Raw genomic sequence first — 11,761 nt, forward strand, 5'->3', positions numbered from 1 at the left:
CCTTAGGCGGGACCACTGGGAGTGAGGATGCAGAGGCAGGGTTGTGGCTATGGTACCAACAGACCATGGGGAGGTTGGAAAGTCCCCCCACACACACACACTGGTAACTGGCAGAGGCACATTTCTGGAAACAGTGCAACTAGACCTACTAGGATCTGGAAAGCAAAATATACAGAGGATAACAAGTATTCCAAAACCATCACCTTAAAAGAAGTGGATCACACTCAACAAACAAAATCTTGATTCCCCAGAGAAAAGAGAAATACTATGATAACATTTAAAATCACTAAGAATAAAAAGAATACCCATAATGTTTTCAGATATTAAATAAAGAAAATCAAACTGGCATCAAACATTTTTATTATTAATTAACAGAATGGCACATCATAATGCTAACCAGAAAAACACACCCTAAAATCCTCAAGTACAAATCCTATCCCACAGTTCACATACAAAGAGGAGGAAAAAAATAAGAAAATTTTAGAAGATGCAAAGACTATGAATGAAGAAATTGCTTGAGACCATATACAAACATATAAAGCATTGCTCAAGATAAACAGTACAAAATAAACAAATTATTAGTGAAAAAAATGGATCCTCCAATTAATGCATGCTTAAATGTTTCTTAATAAATAATGTAAAGAAGTAATAACTGGGAAATAAAGCAAGTAGTAAGAAAAATGAAATGGAAAGACAAGTGCGTGTATAGAAACCCTGTGGAGGCTCATGAATGCTTCTAGTTGTGTGACCCTGAGGAAAATTGCTGCAGGTGCTCATACATTTTCAAATACAGATCAAATGTGTGATATCCTAGAGAAAATAAAAATCATCAAAATTGCCTAAAAACAAAAAAGGAAATATAAATAAAATGTACCTAGAGGAAAGTGAAGGAGATATGGATAAAAATCCATGCCTAAAATAGGCTTCAGGCTGAGTCAGTTTTATTTGTTATAGCTAACAAAAGAAGATTCCTTTGTTATACAACCTGCTTCAGAGAATGAGGAATTAAAAAAATGAAATAAATAAAAAAGGGAAGTGCCCTGGCTGAGTGGTTCAGTCCGTTGGGGCATCTTCCTGTACACCATAAGGCTGCAGGTTTATCCCCTGTCAGGGCAGGTTGTAGGAGGCAAACAACCAATGTTTCACTCTCATAATGATCTGTCTCTCACGCTCTTTCTCTCCCTCTCTCCCTCTTCCTTCCTCTCTCTCTAAATTTAAAAAAATTATGTCTTCGGGTGAGGACTACAAAAAAAAAAAAAGATGGAAACCATTCCAGCATAATCTCTGAACCTTACTTTACAATGACTCCAAAAGCAGACAAGAAAAGCACAAATACACAGCTACTGCTCTTAGTTCCAAACACAGTATAAAAACCTAAATAAAATATTAGAAATCAGACCAACAAATTTCTTAAAAATCTCAAGGTTCATTTAACATTAAAGAACTAACAAATAAATTTTCATTAAGATATTTTTTTAAACTTTTTTTCTCAATAGATGCAGAATATCTTTTTAGCCAAATAACCATATGAAGAGAAATAGATGAGACCATCCTTAAACTTATTTAATACCTATCAAAAACTATGGTAAGTATAAATCTTAACATTGGTATGCTAGACATAAAAATTAAAAGCGGAATGTATAAGAGCATTATAATTTAAAAAAAGGAAAAGTATCAGAATATATGGTAAGCACTATCACTAATGTAATATTTTCATTTTGTGTTTAGAGCGGTAAATAAGTAAAAGAATAAAATAAAACGTGTCACCTTGGCAGGTGTTGCTCAGTTGGTTGAGCATCATCCTGTGCACTGAAAGGTGGCAGGGGACATACCCAGGTTGTGGGTTTGATCCCTGGTTGGGTAATCCGTGTTTCTTCTCTGTCACATAGATGTTTCTCTCTTGAGATCTCTCTTTCCTTCCTCTCTCTATAAAATCAATAAAAACATATTTAAATAAACAAACAAATAAATAAAAATATCTATGTTGATAAAAGATAAGGGTCTCGCTATTTTAGATGCTATTAACTTTTCTGTCGGAAATATAAGGAAGGAATTGAATATAGTTTAAGATAAGGAGACTGTAAATGACTGAAAGGATAAACTATTTACTCTGTGATTTTGGTACAAGGGGATACATTTTGAAAGACAATACTAAATTAGATCTCAGCTTCATGCCTATTATAACAAAACTACAGGCCCGATGCATGAAGATTCGTGCAAGAACGGGCCTTCCTTCCCCTGGCTGCTGGCACCGCCTTTGCTCCAGCCCAGAGCCACCTTTCTGCCTTCCCGTGCTGCTGAGGCCCAGAGCGACTGGGGTGGTACAGAATGCCTGCCTCATCACCATGGCGATGACACAAGCATCCCACCCCACCCCCAGCCGCTCGAGGCCTGCATATGTAAATTAGCCCATCATCTTTGTTGGGTTAATTTGCATACTCATTCTTGATTGGCTGGTGGGTATCACAAAGTTATGGTCAATTTGCATCTTTCTCTTTTATTAGTGTAGACTAGAGGCCCGAAGCACAAAAATTTGTGCACTCGGGGGGGAGGGGGGTCCCTCAGCCTGGCCTGTGCCCTCTTGCAGTCTGGGACCCCTCGGGAGATAACGACCTGCTGGCTCAGGCCTGCTCCCGGGTGGCAGAGGGCAGGCCCAATCTCTAGGTGCAGCCCCTGGTTGGGCTCAGAGCAGGGCCAATTGGGGAGTTGGAGTGCCGCCCCCTGTCATGCACAGAGCAGGGCGGATCACGAGGTTGCGATACCACCCTCAGTCACGCTCAGGGTAGGGCCGATTAGGGGGTTGGGACACCACCCCCTGTTCACTCAAGGCAGGGTCGATGGGGAGGTTGCGGCGCCACTCCCTGTCACATACAGAGCAGGGCCCATCAGGGGGGTCGGGGCTCCATACCCTGTCACGCACAGAGCAGGGTTGATCAGGGGGTTGGGGAGCTCCCCCCTGTCACGCACAGAGCGTGGTGCCTGGCCATTCTGGGTGAGGGGCTCAGGGCTGTTTTCAGGCTGGCGGGTGATTGAAGCTCCCAACCGCTCCTTTTTTTCTTTTTTCTTTTTTATTCTGGGCCAACTTTAGCTCTGAGGCTTGGCTCCAGCTCTTAGGCCTCCACTGCTGAAAGCAGGTATCTGGTTTGTTTGGGTTCTATAATCAAACTCCAGCTCTGAGATCCCGGCTGGCTGAAAGCAGGTTTCTGGGGTTTTGTTTAGCTTCTATATTTGTTACAATGTTTCAAACTGCAAGCTCAGAGGCCGGCAGCGGCAGGCAGGGAACGTTAGCTTCCTTCGTCACTGAAGCAAGCAAGCCTCATGTTCGCTTCAAGCTGCCTGGCTGCCAGCTGCCATCTTGGCTGGCAGTTAATTTGCATATCACCCTGATTAGCCAATGGAAAGGGTAGCGGACGTATGGCTAATTACCATGTTTCTCTTTTATTAGATAGGATATATTCTAAAGTTAAAAATATGTGTCACACACAAAAATATTTGGAAATATTGAACATTAGATAAAATTACACAAGAACTAATCTTAAAGTAGAAAAAAATTAGCAGAAGAAAATCATTAGAGGATATGAGTAAGTAAAGTAAAGAGAAGTATTTAAAACAGCCAACAAATATGCAACAAAATGGTAAACGTAAATTTGCTGTGTTGAAGTTTCCATTGAAACTTATTAAACCAAGACAAAACAATGGGCATTGAGTACTCTCATTCAAACAAAATTGCCATGAAGAGATTTGCAAAGGTGCTGGCCACAAATGGTTCTGCCACAATAGCCAAGCATCCATCTGCAGTCCGTCCATGTGAAAGCTGAGCTCAGCGAGGCTTTCGGGGGAATTTCTCTGGGGAGAGTAGCGAGTGTGCCTGACTGGCTCTCAGTGAGCGATGACAGGGTGCCTCATCACCTCAAATATGGTTGGGGCTCAGAGAGTTCAATAGTAGAGGATGATGGGGAAGAGAATAAGGCTGAGATTGTCTTAAAAGAGAATTTGTATGCTTTTACTTAGGATAGATTAGACCAGCCGTGGGCAAACTACAGCCCACGGGCTGGATCCGGCCCGTTTGAAATAAATAAAACTAAAAAAAAAAAAAAAAAAAAAAAAGACCGTACCCTTTTATGTAATGATGTTTACTTTGAATTTATATTAGTTCACACAAACACTCCATCCATGCTTTTGTTCCGGCCCTCTGGTCCAGTTTAAGAACCCATTGTGGCCCTCGAGTCAAAAAGTTTGCCCACCCCTGGATTAGACTGTAGTGGACACTGAACTCATCAAACATAAGTCAAATTAAAGGTATCAGAGAAATGTAAAGGCCATACAATGTGAGGGGTTGACATCCTGGATTAAAACAAAACACAAACTGAAGTGGACCACACATCTAAGGCATTTTTCACTTGCATCGGCAGTGAGGGTAGAAAGACTAAGGGTTTAAAAAAAAAAAGTGAGTGAGAGGGAAGCAGCTGTTTTAAGGTAGGAAATCTTTGCAGAGCTGTTAGAAATGTTATAGAGCAGCAAAAACAAAAAATGAAGGTCAGGGATGCCAATAAACTTGTATGTCCATAATCCAGGAGTGAAGGGATATCCAGAAGAGGAATTCTGACAGTCCATTCCTCTTTCTCCTCAAGGCATCACTGATTCTTTTTTTATTTTCCTTCTTCTGCTGCTGCTTCTTTCTTTTCTTTTTTTTCTCACTCATGGAGAATCTACTAATGATTTTAGGATCACACCTCAGAGATTCTGAATGGGACTCTGAACCAAGACCCAAGCAAAAGGAAGTGACTTATGCAAGGATTCACCTCTCCAGACTACCATCCAGTGGTCTTTTTTATATATCTGTAGATTTTAGGGAGAGGGGAAGGACGAGGGTGAGAGAGACAGAAACTTCAACATCAATCGGTTGCCTCCTACACGTCCCCTGCTGGGGATCAAGTCTGAAACCCAAGCATGTGCCCTGACCAGCAATTGAACTGGTAACCTCCTGGTGCATGGCCAACACTCAACAAATGAGCCACACCAGCTGGGCTAGTGGTCTTTCCACTACACTTCCCTGGCACTCTGTTTGGGCTCTCTTGTTTTATAGTTGCATTAACACTAAGCAAAACAACAACAACACACCATTTCTTTCAAAAGTTACTTGGTTATAAATCATCATTGCCAATAATAATAGCTTATTAGAAGCCAAAAGCAATGCAGACTTTTGGGGTAGGTGGGTTTTTAAAGGGCTTGTTGAGGGGAAATTGCCAGTGGAGCCTGACCTCAGAGCTGGGTTTTCCATGTGGCCTTCCCAGCATCTCTAAGGTGAGCGCTCAGCCACTGGGGCCAGAAGGACTCCATCTAGGCTGAAGGCAGAGGCATGAGAGGTGCCAAGCTGTGCTTCTTTTGCCCTGAAGCCCACTCTTGTTCTATATGGCCTTTTATTAGTACAGATGAGAGCCCCTCCTCTTAAGCAGCTCAAGTTGAGAAGCAGAGAGGCTGAAAACACAGCTGCTAAGAGGCTGAGAAGGTAGCAGATTTATGGCCAGTCTCCTCTGGTGGAAGACATCAAAACTGAATGGAGAGCCCTAACCGGTTTGGCTCAGTGGATAGAGTGTTGGCCTGTGGACTTAAGGGTCCCAGGTTTGATTCGGGTCAAAGGCATGTATCTTGGTTGCAGGCACATCCCCAGTAAGGAGTGTGCAAAAGGCAGCTGATCGATGTTTCTCTCTCATCGATGTTTCTAACTCTCTATCCCTCTCCCTTCCTCTCTGTAAGAAATCAATAAAATATATTTAAAAAAACTGAATGGAGATAACCTTGGGAAATGTTAGGTTTTCAGTTGGGATCACTTACGGATGACCCTCTAAGACTAAAACTAATCTAAAAATAGACAAGTTTTTTATAGAGTTTAAAAACTAACTCCAAAAAACACTTTATCATTGCCTGTATTAAGGAGATCTGATCTTGTTCTAACTACCTAGCAGAAAAATTATCTGATAGAATAAAGCATAACTTTGGCCCTTTATAATTATTAATTTGTAGTGCCTGACATTGAAAGGGCTTGTTGGGGGGAAATTGTCAGTGGGGGCTGACCCCATAGATGGGTAAAAAAAATAAAAATAAAGAACGAGTATATCAAAAGACAGCATGAGACAAAATAAAAATAAAAATAGAAGACATGTTCAGGTGACTCAGAGTCTTCACTTTCCTGATATGGACTCAAAGAATGAAAAATGTATTCAAAAAAGTGAACTAAGCCAGTCAGAGGAAAGGCAAATATCACATTATCTCAGTCATATGTGGAGTCTAATGAACAAAATAAACTGATGAACAAAATAGATCCAGAGACATAGAAGCATGGAATAAACTGTTGAATCTCAGAAGGAAGGTGGGGGAAAGGTGGGTGGGTGGGAAGAGATCAATCAAAAGACTTGTATGCATATATGCGTGACCCATGGGCAGAGTCAATAGAGTGGTAAGGCCTGGGCTGGGGGTGAGGGCTGGCTAGAAGAAGTCAATGGGGTAAAAAGAATTATATATGTAATACTTTCAACAATAAATATTTTTTTTGGAAAAGAGAGAGAAATCCAGGACACTTTACAATGCCTAGTAAAAATTACTACTTATTAAGCAAAAAAAAAAAAAAAGAAAGAAAAAAAAGAAAGAAGAAAACATGGTAATATAGAAAATTTCTCAAAAGCAATGAGAACTATAAGAGGGAATTAAAGTCACATAAGCAGTGAAAAACACTTGAGTGAAATTAAAATTGCAATTGATGAGATTAATTAATAACTGTAAAGAGGATTGATGCTCTAACAGGGGTGGGCAAACTTTTTGACTCAAGGGCCACAATGGGTTCTTAAACTGGACCGGAGGGCTGGAACAAAAGCATGGATGGAGTGTTTGTGTGAACTAATATAAATTCAAAGTAAACATCATTACATAAAAGGGTACGGTCTTTTTTTTTTTTTAGTTTTATTCATTTCAAACGGGCCGGATCCGGCCCGCGGGCCGTAGTTTGCCCACGGCTGTTCTAAAAGGTAGACCAATGGAAAATATCCACACTGAAGTACAAAGAGGAAAAAATTATGGAATATAGAAAAAGGTCAAAGATCTTAAAATCATATAAGACAAAATAAAAACATCTTGCATGCATATCATTTGAGCCTCAGAAAAATTCAAGAGAGAGGATGATGCAGAAGTAATATTGGAAATATAATAGCTAAGAATTTGCCGAATTGATGTAAGAGATCAAGCCAGAGATTCAAGAAGTATCATGCAACCCTAGCCGGTTTGGCTCAGTGGATAGAGTGTGGGCCTGTGGAAGAAAGGGTCAAGGGTTCGATTCCAGTCAATGGCATGTATCTCGGTTGCAGGCTCCTCCCTGGCTCAGGCCGCTGTTGGAGCTTGTGCAGGAGGCAACCAACCAATGTGTTTCTCTCACATCAATATTTATCTCTGCTTTTCCCTCTCTCTCCCACTCTCTCTAAAAATAAATTGGAAAAATATCCTTGGGTGAGGATTAAAATAAAATAAAAAGAAGTATCATGGCCGAACCGGTTTGGCTCAGTGGATAGAGCGTCGGCCTGCGGACTCGAGGGTCCCAGATTCGATTCTGGTCAAGGGCATGTGCCTTGGTTGCAGGCACAGCCCCACTGGGGGGCGTGCAGGAGGCAGCCGGTCGATGTTTCTCTCTCATCGATGTTTCTGACTATCCCTCTCCCTTCTTCTCTGTGGAAAATCAATAAAATATATTTTTAAAAAAAGAAGTATCATGTACTCCAAGGAGTATAAAAACAAAAATCTATACTAAACAAATCATAGTAAAACCACACAAAACCAAAGGAAAAATATGAGAGAAAATATTTGTCTTAAAAGACACAATTTTACAACAAAATCTAACTTCTTGAAATAAATGAGAGATACCAGAAAACAAACCAAAATAATAATAATAATAATAATAATAATAATAATAATACTTCACTAAAGGCTGAATTAAAGCCAAATAAAAATATTTTCACATAATAAAATGGAAATAAATGTTCTTGCCAGCTAATCAAACAAAAAAAGGAAGAAAGGACAAATGTGTGTTTGTTTGTTTTTTCAGTCAGAAGGAATACAATCCTGGGTAGAGCATGGAAATTTAGGAAAGAATGATGTAACTGTGTAATGAAAATGGTGAATATATGGGTAAGTGCAGGTGAATATCAATTCCATAAAATAATAATATGAGCCTGGCCGATGTGGCTCAGTAATTGAGCGACTGCCCATATACCAAGAGGTCACTGGTTCAACTCCTGGTCAGGGCTCATGCCCATGTTGTGGGGCTTGCAGGAGACAGCCAATCAATGCTGGTATTTCTCTCTCATTGATGCTTCTATCTTTCTCTCCCTCTCCCTTCCTCTCTTTCTATAATCAATAGAAACATATTAAGAATAATAACAAATATGAAATATTTAAAATAGAAGTAAAATATCTGAAACCAAAAACATAAAACAGGAGGGCTTAAATGGAACTAAAATGTTTTAAGATATGATATTGTAATTTACAAAACACTTGAAGAAGTCAAGTTATGTTTATTGTAATCTCAAAGTTAACCAGTTTTTAAAAATGGTAGTAAAAGAATATGAAACTAACAACATGATAGAAGTTGAAAATGCAATACTAAATATATTTGAATAACCAAAAGTTAGAAAAGGGAGAGGAGAGACAAAAGAACTAGGATAGTTTTAAACAAATAATAAGAAGATAGATTTAAACTCAATATATGAACACTTACATTACAAAATAACATTCTGAATTATAATTGGAAAAACAATAATAGCAAAACTTAAAATATGACTATATGCTAATTTGGAAACAGACATGTTGAATATAGGGCACAAAAGTTTAAGTTAAAGGATAGAGAAAGATGTGTAATGTTAATACTAACCAAAAAGAGAGTCGTTGACCCTATACTAAATGAGATAAAGTAGACACTCAGATGAAAGTGTTATTAGAGATAAATAGGCAATTGAAGAGGCAGTGATTACTTCGAGGATTGGTTGCCTCTGGAAAGGGGCACGGAGCAATCTTCTTGTTCGGGGAAAAGGTTCCATTTCCTGATCTGAGTGATTATGTGACATGACCAGTTTGGTGAAAATCCTGAAACTGTGCATTGAAGTACATACTGTCCTGTATGTGCCTTAGACTTTAATGGAATGTTACTTATAAGGAGGATCCTTCTCCTCAAAAATGACCTGAAGACATAAAAAAACTCTAAAGAAGATGTGGGCCACTGGGAACCAGGAGCTGGAGAAGAGGCGTCGCTGGAGTTCTAGCGGCTGGAGCAGGGACCCTCGTATGGAATATCAAGGATCTGAGAAAAGGCTCCTACAGAGGAAAGAAAAAGATAAAAGTGTCCTGGGGATCTACCAGAGATCATAACTCTACCAAGAGATCATACCTCTACCAAGAGGTCATAACTCTACCAAGTCCAAAGAACTGTGATTTTCCTAATACTATTTTCTCCCTAAACCCAACTGTCCAAGGGTTAGAAAAGTAGGGAAAGCATGGGGAAGACAGAGAATGGAAAGGCTATTTCATAAAATATGTCCCTCTTCACTGCTGAAGATTTCCAGCTGTGAGAGAGAAAGTTTTAAATTGGATAACAAGCATTAATGTTAGTATTATAAACTACATAGAAACTCTGAAACTACTGAGATGAGAATGTTCTAAAGACTGAACTGATTTCATCCTGGTGCAGGAAAGAATTATTGGCAGGAGCAGTTTTGAAGGGTTGGCAGGAAAAAGGACTATAATTGGTTCTTGTATTGCATCATCTTTACTTCAGTTCCTTCAGTAAATTTTTTATGTTTGAAAAGGTGAGATTGCATATGAAGTTATCAGGAAAGTGTGAATTAATGCATGGACATTATTTTGCACACTTCAGATTGGCAAAATTTAGAAGACTGGTAAAATCTTTTTTTTTTTTTGTAAGGATGAAGGGAAATGAGAACTCTCCTACAGTATCAATAGCAATGTCAATTGGCGAAATATTTTTGGAAGGCAATTTGGCATTTTTTATACATTATAAATGCAAGTTATTTGACTTCATACTTTCAGTACCAAAAGATTTATCTTAAAAACGCTCCCTGGAATCAATCAAACTTTCACCAGTAGTGAAATAAATTCAAGTACATATACTGAAGAAATATTATGGAGTCATTAAACAGAATAAGGAATGCTCAGATAGAAATGGAGATGAAGACAGAGATATAGAGATAGGGATTGAAACATATGAAAAAGTCTTCAAAACAAGTTTTGTTAACTTAAAAATGAGATAACAATGCAAGTTTAGAACAATACAAGGATGTCTGCTTTATGAAATCAGATACTCTAAAAACTGTTTAGAACATGCTAGGCAGTCTATAAAGGGTTTCTGAATGAATATGTCCTATTTATGTAAAGAAAATCGGGGGAAAGGGAGAGTTATTAAATGTTTCACTTTATACAATTCTACAGTGTGTGATGTTTTTAAAGAAAAAGTTTAATCATGTGGTACTCAGAGTAAAGCAAAATATATCTTTCAAGTTAAAAGTATATGCTTTATGTATACTAGTTCTGACACTCTAACTTATTGACCTTGGGAAAACCTACTAATCTACCAATTTACTAACATCTCTGGACATCTGTAAAACCACGATAATAAAATATAACCGATGGGATGTTGTGAGAATATACATGTAAATAACATTTAGCCAGCTGCCAGATGCATTGTACATAGCCATGAAACCTTAGTGGGATATTACTTGTCACTCTCCTCACCTCCAGTATAACCTAAAGTCTTATGGTGACCTTTTAAAATTTAAATTTCTCAAACATAGAACCCCCCAGGTCTGACATGACAGCTATGCCAACCCATTAAAATACCCTCCTATTCACTGCCCTGGCTTGTGTTCCTCAGTGGTTAAGCACATTGAAGGGTCGCAGGTTCAGTTCCAAGTCAAGGGCACATACCTGTGCTGCATGTTTGATTCTCGCCACTGTTGGGGCTTGTGCGGGATGCAACCTGTCAATGTTGTCTCTCTCACATTGATGTTTTTCTCTTTCTCTGCCCCTCCCTCCCTCCCTTCCACTCCGTCTAAAAATAATCAATGAAAAAAAATATCCTCAGGTGATGAGATGATTAACAATAATAATAATAATAATAATAATAGTAAATAAGTTTTTAAAAATAACCCCTACTCATAAGAACTCTTTATTACAAGCCTACTTTATAGAGCAAAAACAAAATACAGAAAGATTTAGACGCTCACTGCTTACCTCAAACCATACAATCAAAGGTTAAATGTAAATATGTTAATGATAAAAAGATATTAAAATATAGTCAATATTAATATATATTCTAGGTGTAAATATTTTTAAATGTTTTATCCTCCTCCCTTCCCCCCTTTTCCCCCCATATCACAAATTATGCAGTCAAGTTTTCCACATTTGGGGAAATTGCAGGGGACAGCACATTGGGAGTGCAATGGATAAGCCTCACCCTGGACAAACCACCTTCATGATGATGGTATCTTCCCTGCCAGGTCAGTAGCCCCCCCCCCTTTTTTTAATCCTCACCCAAGGATATGTTTAGAGAGAGAGAGAGAGAGAGAAACATTGATATGGGAGAGAAACATTGATTGGTTGCCTCTCACACACCGTTGTCAGGGATCAAACTCACAACCCAGGAATGTACCTTGACCAGAAATTGAACTCACAACTTTTCGGTGTGGGGGACAACACTCAACCAACT

At 39.0% G+C, this 11,761-nt stretch overlaps 1 pseudogene; it reads right to left on the reverse strand.

Annotated features, from left to right (window-relative positions):
* Window positions 1-11,424: 11,424 nt before the first annotated feature.
* On the reverse strand, window positions 11,425-11,560 carry LOC132238993 (U1 spliceosomal RNA; annotated as a pseudogene).
* Window positions 11,561-11,761: the final 201 nt, after the last annotated feature.

The sequence above is a fragment of the Myotis daubentonii genome, chromosome 7 (assembly GCF_963259705.1).
Source record: "Myotis daubentonii chromosome 7, mMyoDau2.1, whole genome shotgun sequence".
In the NCBI taxonomy this organism is placed as follows: domain Eukaryota; kingdom Metazoa; phylum Chordata; class Mammalia; order Chiroptera; family Vespertilionidae; genus Myotis; species Myotis daubentonii.